Source organism: Chlamydotis macqueenii, chromosome 19, assembly GCF_036417535.1.
Source record: "Chlamydotis macqueenii isolate bChlMac1 chromosome 19, bChlMac1.mat, whole genome shotgun sequence".
NCBI classification, from domain to species: Eukaryota; Metazoa; Chordata; class Aves; order Otidiformes; family Otididae; genus Chlamydotis; species Chlamydotis macqueenii.
In genome coordinates, this window is record NC_141574.1 from 9176551 (window position 1) to 9196794 (window position 20244).

Consider the following 20244-nt stretch of genomic DNA (forward strand, 5'->3'; position numbering starts at 1 on the left):
CCAGAATGAGAACTGTGGTCCAGTTCCTGAACACGGAGCGTTCAACTAGGTTGATGCTTAGACCCAGAGATTCGGTCCCTGTTAATGGGCACCTTAATCCTTCAGCCTAGGCAGCTCGAGCTCAGGGGAAGGCACATAAAACAGTGGGGGCTTCTGCAAGGGGATCCTGTGAGGCATCAAATGGAGAGTATTGGCAAGGGTTCCATTGAAAAGCAGAGGGAAAAAGTGTCTGTCTTCAGAAAGCATGGGGAGGTCATCTCTAATGACCCTGGTAACCAAAACCAAAACCCTGGTAACCAAAAGTTGGTACAATAAGGTCGGAAGCAAGGAAATGTAAGGAAGTGAGAGATCTGGAAGGAGTCATGAAAGGTAAATAATCATAGGTAAATGGGGCTCTGCAAGAACTTGTCTCTTCTCACGTGGAGAGAGATGGGCATTCTCCCAAATGCCTTTCAGCCCCTGGTTTCCCAGGAAGCCTAGCGATACTAGGTGCTTATCTTAAGTCTTGGGTGGGCTCATTTTTTTCCTGTAAGGGTCAATTCCAGCTAAAACCTCTGTTCATTTGAAAAGTGAAACTTTTACCTACCTGAGTTCCCCTACCTCCTGAGCCGACCTAATGTAACCTTGCCAAGATGTTAGCAGCTCTGGTGTGCTGTGGTTGTATCAGCCAAGGTATAGGCATGTGAAGTGAGTATGGGACTTGAAACAGTGGAGTGCAGTGATGGGATAAATCAGACTTGCTAAACTGAAGATTTTTCTTTCAACTCCCCTTGACTCTCATCTCCTTGTCACTGGCTTATGACAGTCTATACTGCTCTGATGTTTTTTATTTATTCCACACAGAGACCACTGCCTCTGGATGAGATGCTAACCTTGGATATATGTAAATTACAGTAGCTGCAGGTGCCACATGTTTCTTTTCTACCATCTGCTTCTACCTGAATAGATGCTGTCTTGCTCCTCATCCCTGCTACACATAACTGAATCAAATCTTCATCTTTCAATCCCTACTGCACCTGCTTAACTGTTCTCCTTGCTAGAACAGAGGACCTCATTCTGGACGCTTTCCTGTTTTCTATTTAAAATTAATGGGCTTTCATTTTGAGTGAGTGACTTCTTACACCAGAGCACCTCCCAAGACCCCGGTATCTCAGGTTTCCAAGCCAGAAGGTTAGACAGAATGCTTTGTAGTTGTTGTTTTTTATTTTTGACTGCAAATGGTTTGGACCACGGTGCCCTGTCCAGAGCAGGTCATGCCGCTGTCGTCTTCCCTTCCCCTACCTGTGCTAAGCATTCTTAAGTTCAGGTTACTTCACTGGAGTAATAATAATGTAATCTGGGGCTCTGAATGCCAGGACAAGGTGGAGTTCTCTGCCAGAAGGAGATCCTCTAAGTTGTATCAACAATGAGCAAATCCTTTTCCCCAAGTTTCCCCCTCCATATCTGACTTTGTATCATTTTTTTCTGAACTTCTCCAGCCTTCTGTATCATGTCACTGATCTAGGGATTAAACAGTTTGTATAGGACAGCTGCAGTTTAAGCAATAAAGATGAAAAAGCAAGGCTCTGCCTTCAGTGTGCCTTGATTAATGTTGTGACAAGGACAGGTCTTTTACTTGCCAAGGCAGAGTGAGTTGAGATAGTCCAAAGCCTGATTATTTCCCGCGTAAGTCCTTTACAAGTGCCAACAGTCCTTTTTTTTCCAGTGCGCTAGAATGGTATCTGATACACTAAGAAGTCGTGGCAATCTGAGGGTCTGATTAATGAAAGCAGTTAAACCTATTTGGAAATCCCTCTGCACTGAAGACTGGAAGTATTTTTTCGAATCAGTGAGCAGGTTAGAGGAAAATGTGGTTGTGCCCTAGCCTCGTCTCCCGTGCACCAGGGACCAAACTATAAAAATGCTGTTTACAGCGCGCACCCTCGCTGGACAGCCCTAGATTGCAATGTAAATAATCTTCACAGGGGAAGGGGCAGGGAAAGGTGTCCTTGCCTCTTGCTGAGAGGAGGTAAATGCTTTGGCCAGTGTGGCACTTTGTCTTTTTATTGTGCTTGTCAGCAAGTGAGTGCAGGCTACTGGAACAGGGAGACTCTCCAGGCTGGCCTGTCTTCATTAATGTCTCGATTTTATGGTACTGCATGGCCACTAATACAACATAACACTTCATCTTGCCATCCTGTCTGCCTGCTTTGCAGAGGGAAGACTTGCCCTATCTGTTGGCCTTTCAGACAGGACAGGTACTTGGGCTGGTGCTTGCACGAGGAACTTCCCCCAGTGCTGCCTGCGGCGTGTCTATTCTGTCAGCAGATACTGGCCTGTTTTCCCTTGGGCTGTAGTTCAAGCACGTCTTGCCAAGGTTGTGTTCGCTTCTGTAATTTATTATAATAAGGAAGGGAGAGATTTCCCACAGATTCTAGAGAAGCAGTTATCATTCCACCCAGAGTCCTAACAGTTTTTAATATAGCCTGTCCATCTCCCCCTACACGTGTTCCTCAAACCTCAGAATTTCATTTGAGCTTTTTATAGTGGAAGATGAAATTTTTGTTGGTATTGTGTAATACTTTTAACAACTTCTTCTTAATACCAGCTATGCAATCTCATGTAGCAGGCGTCTGCACTGTATTGTGTGTTTCATGTACAGAGTTCCGAAGGGCTCGTCTTGCCACCTCTTTTTTTTTTTTTTCATTGACACTGTATCTGAGCCTTTGAAAGAGGGAGATGAACATCTGAGTTACTTCAACAGTTATTTTCATGCCATTATGAGACATCTAATGGCTCTCAGTTGCTGTAAGAGAGGTGTGTACTTATATTCAATACCTCCCATGTAGCTTACTTTTTTTCCTTGCCCTCTGCAGTGACACTAAAAGCTTTGAGTAGTGGAAAAGTGGAAAAGTAAGTGGAAAACCTGCTTAGCTTTAATTCCTTCTGTTCACTGAGCCTGTAAGTTTAATTTTCAATTTTGGCATCCAGAGGAGTGTTTGTATTTGGTCTAAATCAGAAGGAGCGCCGTATTCCTTCTCCATACCCTGCTCTGGATCTGTGCATGCAGTTGCTACTGATACCTGTTGGGCCCAGTTTAAAGGTTTTAGCCCAGAGGGGAAGATTTTTTGCCTTGGCTTTAAGGGAAGTTGGATCTGAGTCTTCTATGAACTGGGAGTGAGAAAATAGAAGTAACCTTTATAGTACATTTTGTATATTTGATGTGCTTCATCCCAAGGGAGCCATAAGTGTTCTCTCTTAAAAGATTTATTTTAAGATTGTTTTGGTTTTGTCTTGCCTCCCACACCTGAGGAACTCTCATTTTCTTAGAACACAAACCTAGAGTTCTGCAGGGCACTGTACTGTGTTGTGAAAAACGTAGGCAGCGATATTCATACAGGGACCGGAGATCTGGAGATAAAGAGGTCAGGCTTGGCCCGCTGGGAGATTTCCAAGCTAAGATAGTACACTTGGAAGCATTGCTGTTGGAGGGGGTGTTTTCAGAGAGAGATAATTTGGATAAACCAAATAGTCTTGACATAGCGTGAAGGAGATCTGCAGCACTGAAGATACTGTCTTACAATGAAGCAAGAGCGTTGCTGTTAGTTGTTGTAATACTGCAGGCATCTAGAAGAAGTAGTGGGAACGTTGGGGTCTTAGACTAGGTTACAAGATCATTTTGCTTCTCTGATGTCCTGTCTTGAATTCCAAGGGACTTTTCCTCCAAACCAGCCCTTCTCATACCTTTTGGGCTGTGTATCGGCAGAGTTGCATCCTTACAAGCAAGTTTTTATAGTGATTTATCATCAGACCACTATAACAATAATACTGCTATGTGACTGCCTGCAAAGAACTTACTGTTACCTTGTGGAACACAATTTTGGGAACCATAGCCTTTAACTGTTATAAGCTGCTGAAACATCTCTTGTTTTCCAGGCAGAAGCAACTACGTTTCAGGACAGCAGCAGTGATTCCCATATATAGACCCGTACTCACTAGAGAAGTGACTCATTTGTAGACACACATACCTGTCTTTGAAAATGAATTCCAGGGCATCAGTTACGTAAAAAGTGAGCATTCCTCATGGTATTTGGTAGTGTTACCAGCCTGCAGAACTAGATTCCAATTAACACAAGTAAGTGAATTGCATGAATGGTGTATTGTTACACAAATTCAAAAGAAATCTCCCAATGCACTTCCCTTACCCTTGTACGTGCACATATTCGAGTTTTTTTCCTGTATTCTGATGTGAGGTTATAGAGCAAAAAACAATTTGCAGATTATGGAGGGAACCTGGTTTTGGAGGAAAAATATTACTGACCATGGTCCATTACTTATCCCAGTTCAAAGTTAGATCTCACAAAAAATGTGAATGTACATAAACATTTTTTCCTGAAAACTCTCTTCTTCTGTTCTCAAGTTTTACTCAAAGGACTGAAGATGGCTTAGGTTTTTAACTATCAAAACTCAGATGAAAAACAGTTATTTGATGGGATGAACAGTGGGAGTAGGGGGTTGCACACATTCTTGTGTTCTTTGCTGCCGCAAGCAGGGAAATGCTTTACTTTTCAGTGGAAAGGACATTTCCAGGGAAAAGTCAATTCTGTCCTCTTTTATTCCCCATACATCAGGTTATTGCTAATTAAACTGCTAGAAAAATTTAACCATTTCTTGCTTCCAACCTTTTCATCCACTAATCTTCACAAAAGCAAGATTTATTTTACATACTCCCCTACTGCGTATTTGCACATGAGCTGAATTGGAGAGGTGGCAACTGTAATTTACTCTGTTGTGGGATCGCAGTGCTGAACTGAGAACATTAACAGTAACGTGCCTTCCCTGTGAAGAGCTGCCTTAGAGAAATAAGAAGTTATAATAACTATAACTTTCTCACTTGGAGCAACACTAATTTCAAATGGATGGTTACAGTAAATTACTGTTGGGGTGGACTTGGAAGTGCATTAGGGAGACAGTACAGGTAAAGCAGTTTGAGCTTTGATTTCTTTTTACAATTCTGCGGATGGCGCTGGCCAAAGCGCTCTCTTCTCTAGGTCTTTTCCCTGTTCCCTTTCTGCTCTAGATCATCAGTTTGTAGAGGCAAGGCTATCACCTACCCTGTAAGCCTGTGATGAAGTGCTTGTTAAAACTGACCTTATTAAGAGCTTTGGCTGGATGAAATTTTCAGGCTAGGATTTATCTGTCTGGTGTTTTGGGGGCATTGAGTTTGTTTTGTTTTGTTTTCCTACAAGGATGTTTGAAATATGCTCCAAATCCTTTGGTTTTAATTCTGCCTTAATCACAGTTATTGGTTTGATCCTCACCTCCACCCACCGTGGGATTGGAGTGGTCCTGGTCACCACAGCAATCGATGGTGTTAGCTGTCAGCTCTGTGATTGTGTATTCAGCATCCTGTGGTCTTGTCCAACTACCTGGCAATATAAATAACAATAAAAGTGCCCGAGTGCCCTTGGCCACACCTTTTGAGCACTAGAAATCACTGTCAACCTCTGACAAACAAAGATGCTATTTCATGAGAGCCTTTGTGACTAGAATGAGTCACCTAAGAAAGACTGGGTTAGTTAGAGAATAACTTTGTCCCCCCAAGTGATTTTTTTTTGCTTACTCTGGAACGTGCAGGGTACTTCAGAGATCTGTGTGTCACTGAACTGAGTGGCATTCAGTGTAAGAATATGGGCTTTTTTAAAAGCAGCTTTCCATTTTACAGGTGTAGTTTGATATATAAGTGCTTAACTTACTAATTGTGCCTGCAAAGCAAAGTAGTTAAGTGGCACTAATTCACCAGCAAAATTGTTCCCAGGGTAAATTGCAAGCTCAAAATTAGTGATTGAGTTGAGGATCCTTTAAAAACCTGATACTAAAAATAGATATTAGTTCAGAAGGGCAGAGGTAACGAGTTATTATGGTGAGAACCATGAAGTATTTGACTAGATAAATCCGCATCCTTTATCAATCTTCTTTGAAGGTAAAATTACAGAACAGGAATGTGAAAATGTCTCATAATTTTCGCTGGTTTTGTCCTGTCCTGTTCTCCCTCCCCATTTTCTTTTTAAATTGACATTTTCCACCATCAAGACGCTGCCCATATGCCATCCCCCAGCCAGGGTTCACAGCGCATGTTCCTGCTGGAACGCAGAGATCCAAGGTACCACGGCACTGCCATAGCTCACAGTGCTGAAACTCATCGGCTCTGTGGTTGGCTCTGCTTACTCATGTAGGACTAGAAAAAAAGATCTGTCTCTAAGGGTTATTTTTTTGCATTTCTTATAAAATGTGATGAGATCTTCTTATAAAGAAACCTACTTCTTCAAGATGTTTAGCTACCCCAGTATCTGTCACGATCTGTCAAAACACCAGCTGTGCGTGTTGGCTGTTACGCTGAAGGTACTTGGGGTTTGCTGGCTGCAGAGTGACTGTCAAGGACAGAGGTTTTAGATGAGGATACAATAATTAGTGGGCTCTAGGAGACCAGAGCTCTGCTCTGGCTCTTGTGCTCTCCAGGGCACAGAGGTCACTAGTGTGTTGTTCACAAGGGACGGTCAGGTGTGCATATGGGAAGTGAAGTGGAGTTCAGCATGCTTTGGAAACACAACCTTCCTGCTCCTCACAAAACGTGTATCTAACCTGCCAGTGGGTGAGGTCTTTATGCTGCATTGCGGTGTGGGGCTGCACGGTGCCCTGCCTCTGTCAGCTGGCATCGCCAGCCAAGACGTGCATGTGGTTTCATTTCTGTTTTACCCATCCAGAGCCTTCAGTTACTTCCAGCTTTTTGGGTAACACAACAGACATGCTGTGTGCTAACTGCTTTGAAACCCACGGATGTACCAATATGGCAAATTATTACCAAGTATGAAAATGTTTCATATTTTGGGGGGGAGAGTGGCAAGACAAAGTTAAATATTAAAAGAAAATATCCCTGGAAAAAAAAGCAGAGAGAAAGAACAGATTTTCCTGAAAAGTTGTCCAAAGTTGCCCTTGTTCTCACTGAGGATGTTTTATGGCAGCAAAAGTAGTAATACAGGATATTATACAATGAATGTTGAATTTTCACTAAAAGCTCCCCAGTGAGATATTCCTACCAGCTGCTAATGTTACACCTTCCAGTGACTGGGACAATGCAGTGTATGACACACTGAGCTGAGAAAATGTTTGCATTGTGTATAAAAGTCATGTTAGTTTTTCTTGTTTGTACTTATTGAACTTGTTCTTTATGGATTTGTAGTCCAGAAACTAGGCTCCTTCATTCTAATCACCAGACAAATAAAGTGCTGGCAGTGCCGTGACAAGTTTTCCCCCAAGGTTCAGTTTTTGGCTGTACAGGACTGCTAATAACGAAGCTCCGCTGGCATCTCGGGACGCTGATGATGATGTGGTCCCTAGGGAAGGGAATGGAATAGGTGCTGAAGACAAACTGACTTCAGATGAGGCACTGGTCAGCCATCGGTCTCACTTTCTCCATATTTAGGCCTGAGTGAAATGGGCTTTTTTAATACATTAACAATCCCTGAACAAACCAAATATTGTCTTTCCTTTTTTCCATTAATGTAATTGATGATGCATGAAGGCATTGCATTTGCAAACCTTGCGCGTTGCAGTATTCATTTCAGTCTGTTGTTTTCCAGTAGTACTCACTCTACCAGAAAGAGACCAGTCAGAAGAAATTTAAAATGAGGGATTATTTAAAACAGGGTCCAGTCACACACCACGGCTGTTGGAACTGCTGTTCGCCCCGGGATCTTTGACAGAGGTCGTGTTCTTTTCTCTGCGGGTGCAGGTTTAGTTGCAAAGCCCGCTCCTGGAGCTGCAGTTCAACGCGGTATTAAAGTGCTTCTGCAAGTCGGGGATGACACTTTGGAAATTCACGTGGGGGATAATCCTAGAAATAACAGCTGTGAGGCAGACAGAGACCTGGTTCATTCTCCGGTGTAGTTACGATCCTTTTCCTTTTACAAACCCTGGCAAATTAAACATCGGGATATGTCAGCATTTCAGCAATTTCCTTAAATGAATGTATACCTTTCTGAAGGCCACCCAGCCACTCTGAAACACTTGCTCTTTGTCTAAATTGCCATTTATAACAGCAAAAGGCAAGAGCATTTCTAAATACTGCCAGCAAAATTGAATCAGCAAATAATTTCTGTCGAATAGCAGCAGCCACTTACAATTGTGAAAGAGGCTTCCTTCAGCATTCTGCGATCCCTCTTCATTGTAGGATGAAGACTGCTTGTCGTTGTTGGTGTTTATTTGTGGCCTGCTGTTTGTTCAGCTCTCTTGTCCCACTAGTCAATAGGTAATTGCAAATTGCAGTCAATAGCAATGTTTCTTTGTATTTATTTTGTGGTACAAAAGCCTATTGAAATGTTGCTGGCATTTGGAAAAGCAGATGGATAGGCCTGTGGCTCTGCACACTGGCAGAGTTGCCTAAGCGCTGACGGGCATCGTGTGGAATTGGGTAGGGAGTATTTACCACCCTTATCTTGTGCTGGGACCAGTGCTGCTTCAACGGTGATGAGACTTCAGGTGTGCTGGACACGCAGAGCCGCGGGAGTTGAGGGCATTCGGGATGCCACAGGATCGCGTTCTTAACTTCCCTGGCTCGCTCGTGGATCTTGTGCGGAGGCTGGGGGTTGGTGGTTGTCTGGAAGGCCCATCTCTTGTACCTCAGATGCCGGTCCCCAAGAGAAGCACAGGTGGAGTTACCTAATAGATTTAACAGCGAGAGAAGGCAGCATGGTAACTGCTGAGAGGCTGAGCCTTGTTTTCTGCCAAAGGTAGATCTTGCTGTCTGGCACTGCCAGGCTCCTCCCTGACCTGCACCGTACTGTTAACTGGCCTAGGTCAGCGCTTCAGTGTTTTATTTCCTGGCCCTTGCAGCTACTGATAGCTGTTTTTATCTAAACACGCAGCGTTTGTGACTGTGCGAGCGTAATGACTGGGGTAATAAATAAGAATTGGTTCAGGGTGCAGGGTAAGTGAGAGCGCAAACGGTTCCTTCCGTGCCTTTTAGAGAATCCGTGACTCATAATGAAACTAGACAGCAAGCGCGCTGACACGCAGCACTCGTGGCTGGCGCGTCTGCTTTGGGCCAGCCAGCCCCAGCCTCTGCTTGGACCCACCTTTTGTATTCACATGCACGCCCTTCACTTCCTTCTTAGGGAGCCGTTTTAAAGATAATCTGTTATTATTTTACGTGTTCTTAAAAATAAAAGGGAGTAGTGTAAAAGCACATACAGTAATGAATGTCTTGAAAAGGTAGGGTGTGTGGTTTTCTTCTGTTTTCTTCATAATGCAGAAACAATCAGTCCAGGTCAATTTGCTGGAAAGCACTCCAGAACCTTATCAGTGAACAGTTAATTTGTGCAAATGAATGCCACAGAGAGTGTTATCACGGCCAGGGCTTAAAAGACCAGATCTTTATGTGGATAACACAGTATAATTCTTGAGAGGGCCTAAGCCAGCCTCTGAGTAAGTCAGCTGCCTGCGTAGGAATTTTGTGTACCTTCCACGGAAGGATCTGATCGCTGTTGCTGTCACAGACAGGATGCAAGACTACATGGTTTTCTGATCTGTTGCCATTGTTCTTGTGTTCTTATTAAGTAATCTCGTGAGGTTACATGAAAGGTCCTTTATTGGGAGACATTATTTATCCACTGCCAATGTCTCAGGCAGAAAGATGGACGCTACTGTTGAGGAGAAACTGTGAGGTGCTGTCGAGAGATGTTTCTCTCTCCTTCTCTGTTGCTGCTTTGGAAATCCAGTCGGCACTACAGAAACTTCCTCTGTAAAATTAGTGTAGGTCCAGTTCCTGAAGGGTGGTAGCTTATATAGCAAGAGCTGTCACGCACGAAACACTATGTTTTCATCCCTTAAAATTCAGCTTAATCTGACAAACATTTGCCCTCCTCCAGATAACTTAGAGGCAGGCAGAAATTTAGAAAGATGTGAACTGACCTCTGTGAAGGAAGTTGGCTGCAATAGAGAGAGTTGAATCAGCATTTTTTGCAGTCACATTGATAGTTTTCTTAGTTACTGAGGTTTTATTGATTTTAAAAGATATCATTTTCCTGGTCTGTAAAAGCTCTCGGCTCTGAGTAGGACAGCTTTGGTGGATGTCAATGATAGACATGAAAAGCTTGAGAGCAAAGTCTCATTTCCTACCTGGCCAGAGTGAAACACATTTGTGATGAGGCTGTCAGGGCTGTGCTAGTTGACAGCCAGATGCACAACTGAAAGGAGTGTATGGCGGTTTCCCTTCAAAAGAGGGAGCGTGTGTACAACAACCCCCTAAAGAACTGTAACAATAATTAAAAAGAAACCAATCGGTCCCACTGGCTGCCTGGGGAGAATGTCAGCTGAGGACTGCGTCCCCCTCCTCCCAGAGCAGAGCGGTGTGGATTTGCGAGGCTTTGATGTAGCTTTTCCTCTGGTCTTCTAAAGAGCCTGTTTTAAGGGTCTCTTTCTGGCCAAAACTGCTGGCAAGACCAGCATCTGTGCCCCAGCCTTCCCCAAACGCCTTGCGCTGAACTGGAAGGGTAACCGAGTTGGCCATCCTGCGCCCTCGCTGTCCGCACGGCACGTTGATGAAATACGTGTTTGGTTGCTGCAGGATTTCTCCCGCTTTGGAAATGAAACCAGCAGCTATTGGGAGCTCTGGTGCAGAGGTTAGCAAGGCACTCCTACTGGGGAGTAGTCATTTATTTTTGTATTTCCTTTTAAAAACAAACCCAAACAAACCTGAGGAAAGTGCTGGGATCAGAATACGTCAGATGAACGCTGCTTTTAGCAATTTTCCGTGAGTACCATGGCATGAGAAGCTCTTGGTTCCACTCTAAAGAGGAGGGGAAGCACTTCCTAGTGCATTGTTTTCTTAGGAAACTGCTACTGTTAGTAAATTACACAGAGCAAATAATTCATGCATGAGTAATACACCGTACTCAGTGTGTCCTCTCTGCCCTGTTCTCTCACTGCTGCAGGGAGCAGGTTTCCAGGTGGATTTCTCTTTGAGGCACAATAACTCCTATTGCACACCGGTTAATTATTTGAAATTAAAATGTTGCTTGGGGTAGGATGCAGGATTAGTGGTGCGGTTGTAAAGAGGGATGGTAAATCTCATTTCAGGATGAAAACAGCCTTCCCCCTCTATCTCAAACTGGAAACCAAGAACATTATTTCTCTTTATACCAGAGACAAATGATGCATCATTCTATTAAGAGAATAACAGATTTAAAGTATTTTGTTGCTTGTTAAAGCTAATTCATGGTACTCAGTGCAGATTTCAGGGATCAAGGGATTTAGATTATTCTGCATTGTCAGCTTTAGGCTGTCATTTCTTGGTGTATTTGAGTGCACGCTCTGGTCAAAAAGGCTTTATGGGCAAAGCTGCCTGTAGCCGCTCCTGCCCTCAGGAAACTGGCGTGCTCCTGGCCACGTGTGTGCCACAGATCGGGGAGCCTGCCGGAAGGGTACGGGATGAGCTGTCAGTCCTCAGCAGTCCCCTGATTCTGCTCTCCTGATGGCTGCACAGCTCTAGGATGGCACCAGGGCAAGACTGACTGGCTCATCTAAAAGTTCTCACCTTTGGCTCCAGAGGCTTCTGTGGACATGGCTGTGGCATGTGCTGCTATTGTATCTCAAGACCCCTTTCTCTCGCCTTGAGCCCTGGATGAGCTTCGTCCTCCCGGCTCTCGAGAGCAGCCCTCCTCCCGGCTGGAGCTTCGTTTGTGCTGGAAGCTCACGGGTGGCACGGGTGCAGAACGTCCTGAAAAACTGCACAGAAAGGGTAAAGCAAAACTGCTGTTCTTTCACCTGCAGGCTGTCATGAGTGCCGGGAGCGTTACTGGCTGTCTCTGCAAGAGCAGCTGGGACTGCTTTAGGTGTATTTTAGTCGTGTTGAGGCAAAACCAGACTTGTAGCAGTGTCACTCATGATGTTGCAGTGCTGCAAAGCTCCTGACCAAGCTCGGTACCTCTGGGACCTCATGCCTGGTTTGGGATTGAGCAGAATGAATGCAAATCCATCCTAATTGGCTAGCTAAGGTAATGAAGTTTCCCTGCAACTGATGGCACAGTGGCAAACCGACCCACGTCGCACATCGTGTGGGCACTGAGGCTGCAGCCGGGAAGGACCATGTCCTTTTGCTGCGCTGTGTGAACCTGCACAGTTCTCAAACGGTCCGTTAAGTCAAATGGAGAAGAAATTGCAAGGGGATGAAGGTTCTGTTACCTGACTGGGTACTTTTTACTTTACCCTGTGAGCGTGTGTGTGCTTAGGTGAAGTCATTTGTGGTTTTAGAAATGTAACTGTGAACTATGTTCAGCTTTTAGAAATAATTTTAGATGCAACTCAATAATACCATACTCAGTAAGCCATTACCTAATCAAGCTGATGGAAATGATGCAGATACAATTTTGTCTTCCTAATTTTATATATATATTTTTTTTTCAGAATAACGTGGGGATAGTTGTACCAGTCCAGACCAGAGGTCCTTTTGGTATATTATTCAGTCTTTGTCATCAATAGCATGTATATATGGAAAAAAAATAAAAGAACTGGACAAGGTTATGGTGACAGTTCACTGGTATACCCTGCCAACGGGATAGTTAAGGACTTTCTGAACCAGAGGAGTTATCTTTAACTGTCCCTAAATTAGTATTCTTCCAGGACATTGTCCAGTCTTGTTTTGAAATAACACAAACGCTGACCTTTCATAGCCCCCTGTGATAAAATCCCAATATTTAGTTAAGTTTTGTTCATGAAATATCTCCTTTGCTTTGAATTTTGCAGCTGCCAATCTTATTTGATGCCACCTGGTCAATCTTCTAAGATAGGTGATTCAGTTTTCTGCTTTTCCGTGCTACTCATGGTGTTAGATCTCTTCTGTATCCCACATCAGTTGTTTCTTTCCCAGTATGTTTAATGTTTTACTGTAAAAGGGCCTTTTCCATCATTTTGACAATCCTTTTTGATGCTCTCTGTATTTTCCCCAGTAATAACCTTTCATGTTACAAGGATGCAGCAAAATTAGGAGCACTAAAACGTGTTTGCTGGTAAAGAGGTTCTGATCTCTGCTGTCGGGGATTCGTAAGCAGTTGTACCTAAACAAAAAACTCAGCTTTAATGCCTGGTGAACCTCGTGGGAGTCCTTCTGTCGATGTTGGTCACGAGTCTAAATCAAACCACACTGAAAGCACTTTGCAGAAATACAACTCAAAGTGGAAGTGGCCATAAGACAAAAGTGGCCTTGACTTATTTAATCATTCCTTTCTAAACACTACGAAGTGCAAAAGCAGAGCTGAAACACTGACAGACAAGCTTACGTTCTGGGTTCTGCTGCTAAGTGTGGGCAATCTAATGCTGCCTTGGGCAATGATTTGAGTGCCTTTTGTGTGGCACTGCCATGGAAAGCAAACTCTACCACAGCCTTCTGTTCCTGCCCCCTTCAGTTGTGAAGATTTTCATTTTTTTTCTCAACTGGTGGGGAGAAGTGGTGTCTGCTCCTCTTCAGCTGTTCTCACGAGTAGATTTTAATCCCCTAATCAAACACGCTATGTAGCCACAGAAGACATTCTGCTAGCAAATCCACTATTTATTTCATCGCACAAGCTGTTCATTGCTGCTGGCTATCTGCTGGTCTCCCAGAACCTGCTCACCGGAAGGCCTGGCAAGCGCCAGTTTAGGCACAAGGCAAGCGGTGGACCCTACGCTGGGCGCTGAAACCGTTCCGTTGGGCTGCTGCACGCAGCGCTGCATTACGAAGAGCATCTCTAGGACCACAGTAACTGGTTTATTGATGTTCAGGTTGCCCAAATCCCTTTCAAACAATGGTAATGTAATCACTGTAATTCCCAAAGTGAAAAGCAAAAGGTGGGTTTGGGTTTTTTTTCTTTTTAAATTATGTTGTCTGTGTACAGCTGTTCAAAAGTTAATCTAGTAGCAGGTTAGCTTCTGCTTCAAGTAAATTTGCTGGACATCCAGAGAGACTGAATAGCACAGTAAAATGCTAGCTTTTCCACTGTACACTTAGATAAAAAATGTTGAAGTATGGCATGATAGAACTGGACTTCCCTGGATGTGGAAGATGGTTATGAAATACTAACTGTTTATTCACTTCTACTCAATTGCTTTAGCAATAAGCAAGATATGAATGGCTGAATCTTTAAACGTAGCTTCAATTTGCATAATATTGGAAATTAATTTTTTAAAAAGTGAAAAATGGGAGTGCTGTTTTAGATCTTGACTTTTAATTCAAAGCCATTTTTTCCTGGCCTTTACAACTCTGACTGCCTATATCAGGAAACCAAGACTGATTTCAGACTTGGAAGGGCTATAGCAGTATTTGTGAGAGGAGCATCGTTACTGCTCTTCGGGGAGTGCTGGCATGCTATGGACCCTGGAAGTGAGGACCACAGAGCGATGAGTTTTATAGAGATACTGGCTTAGGTCTGTGGAAAGTGGGCTGGAGACATTGTTTGTCTTTCGTTTAAGTTTATGTGGGAGGCAGTGTACATTACAGCAGGGTGTTCTCTGCAGTGCATTCTGCCTGCTCATTTCTGGGTCCCTCTCTGGTCGTGAGCAGTAACACCGCTGGTTGCGGGCACGTGTCTGTCCAGCTGGGTGGTAGCGGTGCCAGAGTCGGCGGTTGGCAGCTCACTGGTTAGAGTCACCTCTCGCTCGTGGTGATCAGACTGTCCTGTATCCTCTGAGCAGCCCTTCACGTGGGCTCTTGAGAGGACCAGAAGGACAGTAGTTCATGTCTTACAGCAGTGGTTTTACATCCCCCACTGGACATGCAGCAGTACTTGCAGATGGATTTGTTGAGTTGAATGTTTAATGGTTTGATTTGCATTTGGATTATTCTGTCTGTAAGCTTACTCACGTCAGGAGCTGCCATGGCCATTGGACTCCAGTCTGTGGACGACAGTACTCGTGTAAGGGTTGTTTCCGTTTTTAGCCTTCATTTTTTTTTGAATTATTTCTTGCAGCTGCTGTCTAGGCATTTGGGATGGAAGAGGAACATTTTTCCATCCCTGTGCAGCAGTACACAGGGTGAAATATCTCTCACACCCGTAACACGTCCTCACCGCTATATGGACCAATGCCGTACCGTGCTGTGCACGACAGTTTTGATAGCAGTTATGTGTATTTGACCACTCTTTGCCCAACACAGCTCCTCCCAAAGCTCTGATGGCATTACTGTGTTATTGGACTGGATTTCTGGCTGTTCTTCTCTCACTTTCTGTTTCCAAGGAGTGGATTTCCCAGCAGTTCGTGCTGAAGCAATTATTCTTGTTGGCTAAGGTGAACAAAGCAAGCTTTTGGGATATCCTTTGCTGGGAATATAAAGGCTAACTCTTGGAAAAATCTGATTTCTGCAGTGAGGAAACGGAGTGGAATTATCAGTACTGAATCCATCCCAGGGCAGCATCTTGTGTGATGTTGAGTCAATCATGAACTTGCCAGGAAAGCTGTGTTCAAGCCTTGTCTGTCTTCATAACTGTGTTTTTGTAACTGGGTTCTGACCCTGTCACAGCAAATAAAATTGAGTGGGATCGTACAACAGCCGCCTGCTCAATGTAAATGTGTGTGTCAAATGTGTATGTATATAGTCATCCCAAACATGTTGTTTATATTTTATATCAGCTTGCTCTAAGGAAAAAAACTGGCACCTCATGGTGCAGCATGCTCCCTGTGGAGAAGACAAGATTGGAGCTTGAATACTGATGAGTGGCATCTGCGGTGAGGTAAACACAATCTAGTGTCCTGCTGAACAGAGAGACTAGAGAAACGCAAACAGTGTGAGTAATTAGGTCCAAACCTTTTAAAGCACTACTTTTCTCCTTGTTAATTTGCTGAAGACACAAGCACACAAGAATGAGACATTTATGAAATTCTCTGTTTCATCTTGTACTGTGGTCTGTTCTAGGAGAGCATTTCAGGGCACGTCCAAACCAGACGTTGGTATACTTGAGTCCAATTGAGCTGGTGTGCTCTCAAGGCTTTTTTTTTTTTTTTTTTTTTTTTTTTTTTAATGCTCGTGTGTTTGATGCTGTCAGTATATGGAGTATATGGCAACTTTGTGTGACATATGGAACTGACGGTGTGTTTCAAAGCTCCTTACGCTTGTCAGCAACTTCCAGTCTGCATGATAGTCTGGAACCCGGTGATCTTGTGTTTTGCACTTGGCAAAACGCATAGCATGATCCATCTGTTGGCTGTCGAATTAGAAATGAAGTAAAACAAATTTCACGTGGAGAGTGATGTAACAGTGTACCTGTCGTATAGTTTGTGATGGTGATGATTTGAAGGGTGGTATTTTGTACAAGCAGTTGTATTGTAAGAATTCATCTCCATCAACGGATGAATGTTTTAAATCACGTTGCTGACATTTCCCAGGGCCTCGGATTGCCCCAAGGTCAGTACCACTCTTGCCTTCGTCACATCACCATGTTGTGTCTCAACTCTCAGGTTCAATGATAAGTAGCATGAAAGAATCTTTATTCTTGCTTGGCTTGTATGGTGCTGTAAGAAAAAAAATAACTTTTAATTGTAAACCTTCAAAAATACCGTTAGCATAGATATGTTCCTGTAAACAGGACACTGCTGAAGCTGGAAGACCTGCATGGGTTCAAGATGTCTGTAGTGCATCTGGGCAAGTCACTTCCCTGTGTCTTAATTTTCTTAGCCCTGAAGTAGAAATTAATGATATTTAACTTCCTTTCTAAATAGTCCCAAGCCTCACTGTGATTAAATGTGCTGTGTATGTGTGTGCTCAGTCATAGTATTACAGCATAGATCTACAATGAAAATGAAATTAAAAGTGAAGCATTGTAAAAACAAGTCTTGGAAACAGAGGGGCTGGCTGGGCTGTTGGGTGAGTCTTCATTCACCGTGGCAGGGAGATGGCAGCTGGTCCCATAAGCGGCTTGGGTAACACGTGCGTTCATGACCGAAAGTCCCTGGAGTAGAAGTGGCTGGAATGAATGCCAGGAGGGCAGTGTCTTGTGCAGAAAGAGCAGGATTGTACGGTACACGCCCAAAAATGATCCATCCAGAGTGAGCTGGGTGTTTAGGTGTTCTCACTGTTTGGAATTTTGTTGTTGGGAAAATATCCACAACCTCACAGAACATAGTTCTTTGCTGTGTCTAAGTGGATTGGCAGTCCCTTGAGGCAGAGACTGGATTTGCCTTCCACAGAGCCAAACACGTTGTCAGCACTCAATTAGCCGTGTATGTACAGTTTCATGCTGACTCAGAGCTCAAAGATAGCCCCTTTTTTTTTCTTCTTGAGCATCCCTGCATAGAGCGAGCGAACTATTTTTACCTGAACCTGAACCTGAACCTTTCTAGCATTATTCCTGGTAGGATGAAATAAACCCTGTGTGCTTGAAGTCAAAAAGAAGGGATCTTTTCTTGGAGGTGCCTGGGATCCTCTCAGCCTTCCAGTAACTGAGGAACTACAGCCTCTGTGGCTGTGTCGGTGCCTCTCTTCCTTCTCAGTGATACCACGTGGATGGCCCGCTGGCGGGAGAAGCCCCTCTCTCAGATACAAAGAGCTGATCAGTCCATGTAAGAAAAGAGCAAGTGAGACAGAAGCAACAGCACCTTTGGCGTCAGGGGGTGGAAAGCTGATGGGTCAGAGCCGTTTCGGGGAACAGTTGTAGAGTCAAGCTGGTAAATCTTTGTTTGGAGGAAAAGATGACTGAAGCTACAGCACATGGAGCAGGCAATAGAGGCTGGGAAGGATGCTTTCCTTCTCTGGTGGGTGTTTGGGCGGGAAGTGTATGATTTTTTTTTTTTTTTTTTTATGCTGCACATTTTTGTAATTCCAGCCATGCACGGAAAAAGCTGGGCAATGTTGGCTGTGAAGGTGCCTGTGCACCTGTACAGGGTGGGACAGGCATTCAGAGGCAGAAATAGACACCAAGCCATCCTGTTTGGGCAATTATACCCTTCCTGCACGCTCACCGCAGTCGGCATTTCAGCGGCTAAGCCACAAAGGGAGGTATAAAGGCAAATGGAATCCCCTTTTGAAAACACCTGTACTTAAAAGAACCTCCCTGCTGCAATGGCATGCATTATGTGTCTGTTTATTCATCCTTTGCTCACACAATAATTTGCTCCTGCAGAAATGTATCTCAGCTCCACCCAGTGCTGGGACTGAACCACTTCTGCTGGCACTATCGGAGATCGTTTACCGAGAGGAATTAGCTGTACGACGTACAATAATGTGACTAACTTGGCTATACCTGCCCACAGCCGCTCCAAACATAATCACTGCCCTTTGAGTAGCTCATCCCAAATCCCAATGGATTTCTAGCTGCCCTGGCTTGCACTGTGCATCTCTTCAAGAGCTGATAATATTCTGAGGTGGCTTTAAGTGTAAATGGAAAGAGGAGCTGTTGACTGGGAAGAGGCAGATGAAATGTAGATGTAGAGCACTGGCCCAGGTTGCCCAGAGAGGCGGTGGATGCCCCATCCCTGGAAACATTCCAGGCCAGGTTGGCTGGGGCTCTGAGCAACCTGATCTGGTTGGAGATGTCCCTGCTCCTTGCAGGGGGGTTGGACTGGGTGGGCTTTGAAGGACCCTTCCAACCCAAAGCATCCTGTGATTCTAAATGCCAGCCTCTGTTACAGTGCTCTCCTAATGTCAAGGATTAGTGGCAGTGATTGTGCTGAAGCTGTGGCTGCTGTGGTGTCACTTGATTATTGACTGGGGAGTGGGTGAGTGCAAGGAGCAGAAAATGCTGTGGAAGAGGGGAGAGGAGCCAGATCGGAACAGACTGGCACAAGTGCCAGGCTCCTTTGCTGGAGTGCATCCCTCTGTGGGATTATTTGGTGGCCCACTTTTGCTACAAATAATCACGTTTCCTCTGCCCCTCTCTCCAACTGAATGTGCTGACAGTTTTCTGTCTTCTGGATAAGATCTCTCCTTCATTGTGTTCAGTGCTTACAGAACCTCAGCTCCTGGTCTAGCGTAACTGGGGTTTCCATCCCAGCTGGTAACGCGCCCGAGATTCATTCACCTCTATGCTCCCACCCAGTCATGGTTCAGGAGCCGCCTCTGCCCTTTGCAGGAGTAATGGCAAAAATTGATTCATGGGACATGCCTGTAACGCGCAGATCCTTTTGACAGACGGCACAGCCATCACATTCTGCATTTATTTGAGTCAGTCAATGCTGTGATGCATATTTGGGTCATAAATACTCTGATATCAATGGCATTTATTATTCTGACAGCTGTGTCCCATTACTGTTATTTATGAGGTTCTCTTGTCCTTTCGTTTCACACCTTGTGCGGCTGTCAAGTCAGCTGCTTACGGGTGACAAAGCTCACCGTTCCATTCAGGATCTTCCAAAAATAAATCCTCTGAAGGGATTTGAGTAACGGCAAGGTATATATTGTTGGAACAGCATTGGGTGATCTTTTTTTGGTGTTTGTTTTATTGGAAACAGGAGGATTATGCTTTTTGCCTGCTTTTGCCCAAATTCTAGAATTAGATTTTGTATTTTTCATCCAGAGGTCATTGAAGCTAATAATCCCACGGATTAATGTGAATTCTGGATCACACCCTCAAAGTTTAATTAATCGTGTTATTCGATATTTGAAACGGTGGCATGCTGACTTGGATGTTTCTGATTTTCCCTTAGAAGCTTTCTTAGCTTCATGTCTCTTTACATCATAAAAATGGCAGAATATCTGATTCTAAGATTAATGAATTCCAGTGTCCTTCCAAGGGTAAGGTCAGATCACAATGGGCACACTGCTCTGTACGAGTCAGAGTCATTTTCTGTGTCTCATTCCCAAGAAACAGTCAGATATCCTTCGTGCCAAGTTGCTGCACCAGCTTTGCAAGGTGCCGAGCACTTTGGTGTTAATTCAGGAAAGCACTTAATCACGGAATTGATGACTCTGAAGTGCTTAATATAAGCGTGTGCTTAAGTGTCTTGCTGGACTGGGGCCAGTGCAGATGTACTCTTGCAGAGTTAAGATTTGTAAGCCACTTCTGGTCTGCCAGAGCCAAATCCACTGGAGATCGAGGATTTTAGGGATGCGCAGCTCAGGGAGGGTGATGGTGACAAAGTGCCCCTGTGTAGGAAGGGGCATTTACTCTGTCCCTGTCCTGCAAGCGAGCAGGGTGCCTGGCTCAGCAGAGCGCTGGGTTCTTGGCCGCCCCAGGCATTGCGTGCGCCAGCTAACAGGGCTGGGAGCCTGCATGAGCAGAGCCCTGTGCTGGAGCCGGGCACCAG

General features: G+C 44.4%; 1 protein-coding gene across 4 annotated transcripts in view; it reads left to right on the plus strand.

Moving 5' to 3' along the window:
- LOC104476461 (SPNS lysolipid transporter 2, sphingosine-1-phosphate) overlaps positions 1 to 20244 on the plus strand; it is a 136103-nt gene that overhangs the window by 42219 nt on the left and 73640 nt on the right. The window lies entirely within an intron of this gene.